The sequence below is a fragment of the Microcaecilia unicolor genome, chromosome 1, assembly GCF_901765095.1.
Source record: "Microcaecilia unicolor chromosome 1, aMicUni1.1, whole genome shotgun sequence".
NCBI lineage: Eukaryota > Metazoa > Chordata > Amphibia > Gymnophiona > Siphonopidae > Microcaecilia > Microcaecilia unicolor.
Window position 1 is genome coordinate 133,129,027 of NC_044031.1, and position 11,874 is coordinate 133,140,900.

Genomic DNA, 11,874 nt, shown 5'->3' on the forward strand with positions numbered 1-11,874 from the left:
GAGAGAGAGCAGGAATTGGGGGGGGGGGGGAGAGGAGGGGTGTCCTCAAGAGCAGGGCTTTTCATATCACAAAATGACCATTTGTAACTAGCAGGTTCACACTTGTAAATGACCTACATGTGGAAGCACTAATTTTAGAACTGGTGCTGCTTACACATGGACGTGCCATTTCACACACAGTTTTAGATGTCTGTGGAGAAGGTGTGATGGAGACAGATTTGGGGTATTCCCACAGAGTATATGTGCTCTCTTATGCAGTCGAGTTTCCTCGCATGTGGGGAAATCTCAGGAGTCAGCACAGCCTGAGTGCAATGGCCGTGCCTTACCCTGGGTGCGCCACCTTCTGGATCGTGGACCAATTTCCACTGCCAGGAGGGGAGAAGTAGCCTAGTGGTTAGAGCACCAGTCCTGAAATACAGAGGTGGGTGGTTCAAATCCCACTGCTGCTCCTCATGATCTTGGGCAAGTCACTTAACCCTCCATTGCCTCAGGTACAAACTTAGATTGTGAGCCCTCCAGGGACAGAGAAATGCTCAGTGTACCTGAATGTAACTCACCTTGAGCAACTACTGAAAAAGGTGTGAGCAAAATCTAAATAAATAAATATGTTTTTACAAGCAACCTGCACAATGAAGGCTCCATTTATGAACATCAGTATTTACACTCAAAATTGTTTTCTATACCTGGTGCTTTTTGAGGTGTTACTTGCAGTTCATGTTGCCTGATTGTCATTCCCTAATAGCCTTGATTTTTTTTCTCTCCCTTTACATGTGTCAGCCCTTTATAGTCCTTCCTGCAGTCTCCCCTCATATTTCTCTCTCCGCCAGATCTTGCTGTTTGGATTTCTTAGCCACTTTTATGAAGAGTTTCATCCATGACGGTGTACAACAAATATAGCCGGACATAAACAACTTGTATTCTATTAACATTAGTACAATATTAAAATGACCAAATGATAGGGTATTACACAGAACAATGAGGTAAACATGGATGAATAAATTAAGGGGTCCTTTTACTAAGCTATGTTAGGTACTAATGCATTCTGGATTAGTTTTTGAATGTGCATGCACTAACAGCGTCTAAATATTTTTTTGAGGGGGCAGAGAGTGGGTGTTCCTGCAGTAACAAGTTAGTGCATCTGCATTACTGTGTGCTAACTGGTTAGTGTACTGATAATGTGGGAACACTTACAACCTGCAAAATAGGTGGTGCTAATTAAAAAAAAATGTCCATTCACTGATGGCAACATGGCCATTAATGAAATAAATACAAAATTGGGGATTTTTTTACAGCTGCAGTAAAAATGGTCTTAGCGCATGGGAAAGACCCACCAAAGGATGCACAAAGGCCAATTTCTACTGCAGCTTTGTAAAAGGACCCCTGAATCCTAATAATATCAACTTAAAACAATACAATGCCAGTAATATACTCATTCAAACAGCACAAGAGAACATCCATATAACAAAAATTTGAGACATGGTCAGCATAATACAAATGATATACCATAATAGGCAGCATGGTAGAACATTTATTTATTAAGTTTTATTTACTGCCTTTTTGAAGGAATTCACTCAAGGCAGTGTACAGTAAGAATAAGCAATAGGCAATTACAGCAGTAAAAATATTCAAACAACAGTACAAAATATGGCATAGTATACTACATTAAAATGTCAACACAGTACACAATAAAACATTTTAATAGACAAAATAGGGTGTAAGCAAAGATGGAACATATAGATAAAATAGAGTAACAGGAATAAAAAAATAAGGGACTAGTTTAGAGAAACGTGCTTGAACATTACCTAAGCTAGGGTAGGAGTGGTTAAACATGCTATAGTATGTCCAGGCGGTGTCACTTCTTCTGATAAAGGCCTGCTTGAAGACCCAAGCTTCCACTTGCTTCCTGATGTAGAGATAGTCTCGTGTTAAGTGAAGCCTTTCAGGAAGTGCATTCCAGAGCATGGGGGCTACTCCGGAGAAGAATCGCTTGCAGTATCACATTGTGTGATGTCCTTTGGCGAGGGTGTGGTTAGGGAAACTCCTTGGGAGGTCCTTAGTGACCTTGAAGGTGTGTAAAGGGGAGATCCTGCTCTTCAAGGCCATTTCCTTTAAGGATCCTGAAGGTCAGAGTTTTAAATTTGGTTCTGTATTGTACTGGTAACCAGTGTAGTTTATGCAAAAGTGGTGTGATGTGGTCATGTTGCTTACAATCTTCTATTAGTCTTGCTGCAGCATTCTGAATCAATTGGAGCTGGTGCAAACCCTTTGTAGTCAGACCAGTGTAGAGTGCATTACAAAAATCCAGTCTTGATGTTATTATGGCATGCAAAACTGAGACAAGGCTTGCCTTCTCATTGTAAGGACAGAGGCAGCATAGCTGTCGCAAGTGATAGAAGCTGCTCTTGAAGGTTGCTTGGATTTGGGGGATCAGAGTAAGTGTTAAATCAAGCTGTATTCCAGGGTTTCTGACTTGTGATTTGAGGGGGAGTTTATATTTCTCAAAAGAAATTTTGATGTTGATATGTCCCCACTTGTGTTAGGGACCCATAGAAGCTTGGGTTTACTTGGGTTCAGGCAAAGTTTGTTGGTTTTAGCCCATTCTTGAATTGATGTTAGACAGGTAGTCAGTTTATTCAGGGCTGTGGGTAAGTCAGGTTCAGTGGGTATGAGCAGCTGCACATCATTCACATAGATGTAAAACTGAGTGCCCATTGACCGAATCAGCTTGGCTAGTGGTTTGAGATAGATATTGAACAGAATAGGTGGCAGTATCGATCCTTATGGTACACCACAGGTCAGTGCCCATGGTGGTGGTGATGAGGTGCTGCTGAACACTATGGACTGTTGCCTGTCTGATAAATAGGATCTGAACCAGGCAAGTATTGTTCCACTGATACCTGTTTCTGCCAGTTGTGCTAGTATAATATTGTGATGTACAGTGTCAAAAGCTGCTGAGAAATTTAGCAGTACTAACAAAGAGGCAAATCCCGTCTCGATTTCTGTGAAGATCATCTGGTAGGGATACAAAGATTGTTTCTGTTCCATAACTGGGTATGAATTCAGATTGACATGGATTTAGCCAGTTTCTCTCTTCTAGCCAATCACTGAGTTGATCATAGACTGACTGTTCTATAAGTTTTCCTAAAAATGGGATGTTGGATACTGGCCGATAATTTTGAAGTTTGTCCTGGTCAAGGTTGTTCTTCTTTAGTAAAGGATGCACTATTGCCCTTTTTAATACTATTGGTAGTTGCCTGTTAGAAAGAGAGGAGTTCACGATTTTTGTAGCACCTTCTATGAGGACCCTGCTTGCCTGTTGCACTATCTTTGATGGGCAGGGGTCGAGGGAGCAAGTAGTTGGTCAAAGGTCTCTTAGGATTTTGTCAAGGGCCTCCTTTGTTATTGAGTTAATGTAGAGTTGATAAGTTACCCAATTCCAACAGGCAATCTTCATTTTGAATTTAAAGCCCAAATCAGTGTGGGATAGTGTTAGGTTAGGGTTAATAGTCTAAAATTTCCCTTTTTTGAACTAGGTAGCTTAGCTGCTCTGCTAATGCTTCTTGTGTACCATCAAGTTTTTCAGGGAAAGGCTCAAGGTTCCTGAAAAATGTCTAGAGATTTTCAGGCACAGGAGCTCTTTGCAGCTTTTACTTTCTTAGAATCCATTGAAACCATGTTTAATTGAACAATCAGGATGTGGAGTAGGCTTTGCAAAGTCTCTGGTAATATAAAAGAAACTGGGAATTTTGCACAAGGATTCAGGTTGGAATACTTTCCCCAGAACTTACAGTGCTAGGAACATTGTAAGAGAAAAATCTTTGGAGTAAGTCTATAGGGCAGTTCCAGAACAGAGATTGTAAGCCAGTCCTGGATTTCTGACAACTTTATCCTGATGCATTATGGGACCTACAGCACTGATTTCAGTGGGTAGAAAAATGAGAGAATACAGGTTCTTACTCTGCTTTGGGAGATATGTTTAAAACCAGAACTGGCCAAAAATTCTCAATCTTTGAAGTGGGTCCTAGGTAACTAATGAGCCGATGCTCAGAGCCTAATGCTGGTACTAGAGCCGATTAGCGCTAGACTATTGCCGGTGTTAATCTGTGCAGAATATTCAGTGGGCTCTAGCACAGGAAACAATGTAAATGCCAAAGATTAGCACAAATAGTATTTAAATACAGTCAAATTGATGTTAATGAGATCAATTCCTATTCTCTCCCCAATGCTCAGAGAACAGTGCACAAAACAAAGCCACCATTACTGATGGAAATCTAAGGCTGTTTGAAGAGAGGATTTCCCATGATTTTCTCCTTAAAAATCTGCCAGCTTTGATTGAATTTGGAAGTGAAGAAAGCCCCTACAAACCTCTAAGTGCTGGGTGTAAGAAACACATATGCAAGTCCGAGCAAAGCTGAAAATGAAAACACACGTTGGGGCCTGTTTTCTGCGCTTAAATATAAGCCTTCCGGTGAAACATTTTTTTTGACAGTCTTATATTTAGAGGCACAGCACCAATGTATGCTTTACTTCTAGGCCAGGATACTGGGCTAGATGGACCATTGGTCTGACCCAGTATGACTACTTTTATGTTCCTGGTTCTCTCCCTTACGTTTGGTCTCACAGAGTACATATTATTTGCATGCAGTTAGTGTTGATTTATTTTTTTATTCTGTTTGCCATAGCACCAGAGTTCTGAGTATTGGCCTGTAAGTCAATCTATCTATTCTGGCTAATTGATCCTTGAATGTGATAGGATTTGACATACTGCCTTTTGTTGGCTGCAATCAAAGTGGTTTATATATTATATACAGACACTTATTTTGTACCTGACTTGCTCAGAGTCACAGGGAGCTGTGGTGGGAATTGAACCTGGTTCTCAGGCCACTGCACTAACCATTGGGCTACTCCTCCAATCCTATTAGTATCCCTACCTAGGGTGTGGGCAGTTATGAGAGAGCAAATCCCAATACTGAAATACTAGAGAAGGACAATACGAGATCTAGACTTGTTCAAGGTAACTAAATGTCATTGTACCTCAAGAAGTGCATCTAACACCAAAGGGCAAATAAAGATTACTGAAAGTAAAGAACTTGACAAGAAGCTGGAATCTTGAGGTATCAGGAAGCACAACAAAAACTGGAACCAACTGCATAACGGGACAAAAAAAAAAACAAGACTGTAGCAGAAGGGAAAAAGCCCAGAAGTGGGGTAGAAATTCCCAAGCATGCCCTGGTCTGGTCCCTACTGGGACAACCAGGAAACAATAACTAAGATTATCAGAAAAAGAAAATGTAGCTATGAATGACAGAGTAGCTCCCCTTGAAAGGCCAATGACTTCCTGGTTACTGGTTTTGAGGCTGGCATGTCTGACAACTATAACACTGGGGAAAAAAAGCTGAAATTTCATGTTTTGTCCTGTCATTTTGGGTTATAAACTGTATTAAACTATTTTTCCTATGTTTCAAATGAATGCACATCCCTAATTCCCTTACACATACCTCAGCTTCCCCATAAGAATTACATTCAGAACTTCAATCATACTCCAGCCATCAAAAACATTACCTTATAACAATACCAGGCATTGAACAAGCACGTACCCTAGCACCTACAATACCTGCGATTATTCCAAACATTAAAATCCTTAAATATGATACTAACCATGTACCCAGTGAAGAGGTCTTTTTACTAAGTGGTGGCAAAAAGTGGCCTTAGTGTGCCCTAATGTGGATCTTTCCCGTGCGCTTAGGCCATTTTTACCACAGCTGTTAAATAGCTGATTTTCTATTTTCTGTATTAATGGTCATGCACTAATGTTGTCATTAGCATGTGGCCTAACCAGTTAGTGTGTGGTAATGTAGATGCACTAACCGGTTAGCACAGAATGCCCATTCTCTACCCATGACACTTTAATTCATTTTATTTCGAGTATTTTAATTAACTCACAGAAACAGTATAAATGAATTATTACATAGACTCAAAAGTCCAAAATTTTTTTTTCACTTAAGCTTTCAGTCCTCTGACTGTAAATCACATACCTAACACTCAGGGCACCAAGACACTTGTTTGAGAAAAAGCAATCTGAATCATTCCCCTGACTTCCTCCCCTGTTGCTGCACCTTAAATATTAAACAGTATTGCAATACCTACAGTTACACAACTTAAAGTCCCAATGTAATGTCTGACAGTCTACTTGAATACTTAAATTATTAATCAAGAAACTAACTTCTTAAAATTTTGTTGTACCTATACATGTTAATTCTTTTATTTTTATTTTTTTATTTTAACAGTTTTTCTAGTGGAGACAGAGGCTTCTTTACAGTAAACATGAAACCCAACCCTTCAGGAAGCACAAAATATCAAGGACGCAGGGGAAAAACATGCCACACAGTCAACTATTCCAGGGCTCCAAAAGGTAATGCAAACAGTCAGCCAGCCAAAACCCACTCACAGCCTTGGGGATTAATTTATTTGACTGTACAGTAATAAACACTATAAAATCTCTCTCTCTCTTTCTCTCTCTCTCTCTCTCAGGCAATAACAATTTTTCAGACTAACAATATATTTCTGAACCAGTTTTAGGGAGTAAAGACCCTTTTCCTAAGGTCAGAATAGTGTGCCTAAGATACAAATATTAGAAAATATAAGCAAAGAATAAAAATCTCTCTAATGATAATTTGAAGGGAAAAGGTTGTGGTAGCAGTGGAGGGGTTTTCATGGATGATCACAAGGTGATAAGACAGCAAAATTATGTCCCTTTGATGAGCAAACCTGAGTTTCTTAACTCCATAGTAACATAGTAGAAGATAAACTCATTACCTATGGTATATGATACTTCATATGTATACCTGATCTTGATTTGTCCTTGCCATTTTCAGGGCATAGACCATAGAAGTCTGCCCAGCACTGTTCTTGTTCTCCAACTTCTGAAGCTGAAGCTGAATCTGTCCAGCCACAATCAGGGCACAGGCTGTAAAAGCTTGCAAAGTACTAGCATTGCTTCCCAATTACTGGTGTTGCTTCCTTATCTCCGCTAATCTTCTTTGGATCCATTCCTTTCTAAACAGGATTCCTTTGTATTTATCCCATGCATTTTTGAATTCTGTTATCATCTTCATCTCCATCATATCCCACAGGAGGGCATTCCAGGCATCTACCACTCTCTCTGTGAAAAAATACATCCTATCATTATTCCTGAGTCTGCCCCCTTTCAACCTCAATTCATGTCCTCTAGTTCTAGCACCTTCACGTCTCTGGAAAAGGTTTGTTTCCTTTCAAATATTTGAACATCTGTATCATATCACCTCTGTTTCTCCTTTCCTCTATGGTGTACATGTTCATGTCAATATCTCCTCATACATCTTGCAACGCAAATCCCATACCATTTTCATAACTTTCCTTTGAGCCGCTTCAAGTCTTTTTACATCCTTAGTACGATAGGGCCTCCAAAACTGTACAAAATACTTCAAGTGGGGTCTCGCTAATGACTTGTAGAGGGGCATCAACACCTCCTTTCTTCTATTGGTTATACCCCTCTTTATGCAGCCTAGCATCCTTCTGCCCAAGGCCACTGTTTTGTCACTTTCAGATCTTCAGATACCATCACCCCAAGGTCTCTCTCCTGAGCCGAGTTTGCCAATCTCTCCTTTCCTATCTGGTATATCTCTTTTGGATTTCTGCACCCAAAGTTACATTAAATTGTAACTGCCACACCCTTGAACATTCTTCTAACATTTGGATATCCTTTCTTATGGTCTTATGGTTTCTACTCCCTCCAGGGTATCCACTCAATTGGCTATCTTTGTGTCATCCACAAAAAGGCAAACTTTTCCTTCAGTAATGTCTCTCACAATTATATTAAACAGAATTGGCCCCAGCACTGACCCCTGAGGCACTCCACTACTCATCTTCCTTTCCTTCGAGTGGATTCCATTTACCACCACCCTCTGCCCCCTGTTGGTCAACTAGTTTCCTATCCAGTTCACCACTTTGGGTCCTAAGTTCAGCCCTTTCAGCTTATTTATGAGTCTTCTGTGAGGGACCATATAAAAGGCTTTGTTGAAATTCAAGTAGATTACATCTAGCACATGTCCTTCATCCAGTTCTTTGGTCACCCAGTTGAAGAAGTCAAAATTTGTTTGGCAGGATTTGCCTTTGATAAAGCTTCAGATCCTGTAATCCATTGGCTTCTAGAAAGTTAACTATCCTTTCCTTCAGCACAGCAGCAACTCCATTATTTTTCCTACCACTGACGTGAGGCTTTCCGGCTTCTAGATTCATAGCTCTTCCCTGTCTCCGCTTTTGTCATGAGGGACCACATCAGCTCATCTCCGGTCCCAAGGAACTTTTCACATCTGTAACAGTCTATTAAATAAATCCTTTAGAGATCCTGCCAGGATTTCTCTGAGCTCCTTCAGTATCCTGGGATGTATCCCATACAGCCCCATAGCTTTGTCCACTTTCAGATTCTTAAACTGTTTATAAACATTTTCTTCCATGAATGGCACAATATCCACTCCATTTCCATATACTCCCTCAGCACCCAACTGCAGTCCTTCTCCAGGATTCCAAAGTATTTGTTTAGCATATTCGCTTTATCCTCATCACTCTCCACATAGCCTTTCTGAACATCTTTCAGTCTACCAATTCCATTCCTATCTTTTCTCTTTTCCCCAATATATCTGAAAAAGGTCTTGTCACCTCTCAATATCTTCAGCCATTTTTTCTTCCGCCTGCACTTTCGCTAGCTGTATTTCCCTCTTCACTTCTTCGAGTTTAATCCAATAATCTTTTCTGTGATCCTATTGTTGCATTCTTCTGTATTTCTTGAACGAAGCCTCTTTGGCCCTTATTTTTTCAGTCACTTGTTTGGAGAACGATATAGGCTACCTGTTTCTCTTGTTTTTGTTTACTCTCCTTGTTTAAAGATCAGTTGCCATATTTATAGCAGCTTTCAGCTTGGACCATTGCACTTCCACTTCATCTATGCCTATGTCATCAGTTCCTTCTTCAGGTATTCCTCCATTTTACCATAATCAGCATGTCTGAAAACCAGTACTTTGAGTTTTGTACGTCCGCACTTGACTTTTGCTCTTGTATCAAACCATATCATGTGATGATCATTATTACATAGGTGGGCACCCACACGGTCATTGGAAACATTTATTTCATTTGTGAGCATTAGATCCAGCATCGCCCTTCCCTCATGGGTTCTATCACCATTTGTCTGAGCAAGGTGCTTTGACAGGCATCTACAGTCTCTCTACTTCTTTCAGATTCTGCTGAATCCACATCAGGGAAGTTGAAATCTCCTAACATTAACATCTACCCTTTCATACCAAGTTTTTGATATCTTCTATCAGATCCTTGTCCAGCTTCTTCATTTTTGCCAGAGGTCTGTAGATAACACCCATGTGGATACAGGTTCCATCTTTTCTTTCCAGGACAATCTATATAACTTCTTTCTTTCCCCAGTTTCCCTGCATTTCAGTCATTCTGATATTGTTTTTCACATACAGCACCACTCTTCCACCTCTTCTGCCCTCCCTATCCTTCCTAAAAAGATTATAGCCTGGTATGGTTACATCCCATTCATGGAAATAATTGGACCATGTCTCTGTAATAGCAACAGGGCTTGCAAATCTTGAACCTTTTTACTTACACTATGAGCATTTGTGTTCTTTGCTGTCCATGTGCTAAGTGAGTTTGAATGGTTTTCTATATTTACATGACCATTCCCTCTGCCATCATGTTTTTTCTGGAGGTGACTTTCTTAATTCTCTTGTTTCCTTTTGTCATCCCACCCTCTAGTTTAAATGCCTAGAAACATACTGTCTGAAATTGTCCCCAAGGATCCTTTTTTCTGTCACAGAAAGATGTAGCCCATCATTAGAGTACAGCCTATTATTTTTCCAAGTATTACCCCATCCTCTTATGTATCTAAAGTCTTCTTCTGTACACCAAGATTCAAGCCATTTATTGAATTCCTCTGTTTTATAGTCTTTCCTCTCCCTTCCCACATGTAGGAATTACTTCAGAAAAAGCTGCAGTCCGAACCGACGACTTCAATCCCTCCCCAAGCTTCTGGAATGCTTTCTGTGCTCTAAACTTGTTATTTTTGGCCAGGTCATTTATCCTCAGGTGGATTACAACATCTATATTAGAATCCTTGCTTTCTTCTGAGATCTTGTTCAGTATTTGGTTGTTACTTCTGGTAGCTGAAGATCCTGGAAGGCATTTCACTAGGTTGGGACTCTTGAACTGTGTTGCTTATTTAATGCCTCTGATAGTGAAGTCTCCTAGCAGTGAGAATTTTCTGCTTTGCACTGATCTGACATTGTTATGGGGATGTTTCTTGGATTGTGCTATATTCCTTGTCTGTGGTTCCACCTCAGTACTTCTTTTCTCAGCATCATAATGTTCCAATGCAGCAAAGGAATTATACAGGGGCAAAGGTTGTGAGGGCGAGTGCTTCTGTGTCACAGGTCTTAATCTACATGAGCCTACTGTGACCCATCTATTCCTCTGTTGCTTTATTCGCTGTGGCATTGCTGGTAGTAAATTGGCTGGGAATTGGGTAATCCTGTGTGCTTGCCCTTAATTGTAGTCAATTCTGTCTTGAGGTTGTTGATCTCATATTTTACAGCTGATATTTGGAGACAGATGGAGCACGCTCTAAGGTTCCAGATTGTTTGATTTAGGACTAAAGCCTAACATGTATTGCATTGAATGAAAGTCATGTTGATGTGATTCACAAGTGAGAAAAGATGAACTGTGTTAAGGGATATGAATGAGCAGGACTGACCAATTAGGATGTATTGGAGATACTTGCCTCTTGATATTCCTATATATAGTGCAAGAGAAAAGAAAGGGAGGGTTTTTTTTATAGGATAGGTGGTGGTAAAAGTCAGCAGATTATCAAAGAGATATTAAGAGAAGGACACAGGTAAGGTCAGATTAGAATCCATGAATCAAACCAAATGTGAAAATTCACAATTTAGCTCATTGGAAGCACTCCAAAGCAAAAAAAAGTGTTCTGGTTTTTGATTTTACCAAAAGGCTCCACAGAACTGCCCCTCCTGTAAAGGCACTCAACCTATTAATCACCATCCACAAAAGCACCAAATTGATTAGATTAACTCACAGGCAATTCTGCATTAGAATGAAAGCAACTTCAATGAATGTGATATAAAATACTTGATTATTTTTGGTTCAATCATGACTTGATAATGAGTGTGACTGTTGGGCAGACTGGATGGACCATTCAGGTCTTTATCTGCCATCATTTACTATGCTACTATACATTTTCTGCATTGAATAACAGAACATTAGAGAACAAGCATGTGCAAGATGCTCTCATGTTGCGTTTCTTTCCAGATGCTTAAGATTTTTGAAATTAAAACGAACAAACTCTTCAAAATTAGGGAGTTAAGAAACTCAGGTTTGTTATATTTGAGTATTTGAGAAGGATGCTATGTTGATGAGATGGCCTAGATGTTAGACATGAGAAACAACTTACATAAACATAAGATCATACAGTACAGATAGAGAAGATTAAAAGCAACACTGAATACGGTAGTTTTGGACCAGATGACTGCATCTGTGGTTTATAATCAGGAGTTATAGTCAGAAGTTAAAATGTTCAGACATCTTGGACCTGACAAAAAAAGGACTTGTCATTTTTGATCACCCATCAGATCCTGCAGTCCACTTCCCTTCCCCTTCAGATGATGATTGGAATGTTTTTTTAAAATCGTATTTCTGAAAGCTAACCAAGAAATATATTAGTACAGTAAAAATGAATTTCCCTATATTTATTTTATTTGTGTTAACCTTTGTTTCCAGGCATTTTCAGAGGGTGGGACTGTGGAAGAGAGT

The 11,874-nt window shown here is 39.8% G+C and overlaps 1 pseudogene; it reads right to left on the minus strand.

Moving 5' to 3' along the window:
• Window positions 1-244: 244 nt before the first annotated feature.
• Window positions 245-380, minus strand: LOC115460779 (annotated as a pseudogene).
• Between the last annotated feature and the right edge of the window lie 11,494 nt (window positions 381-11,874).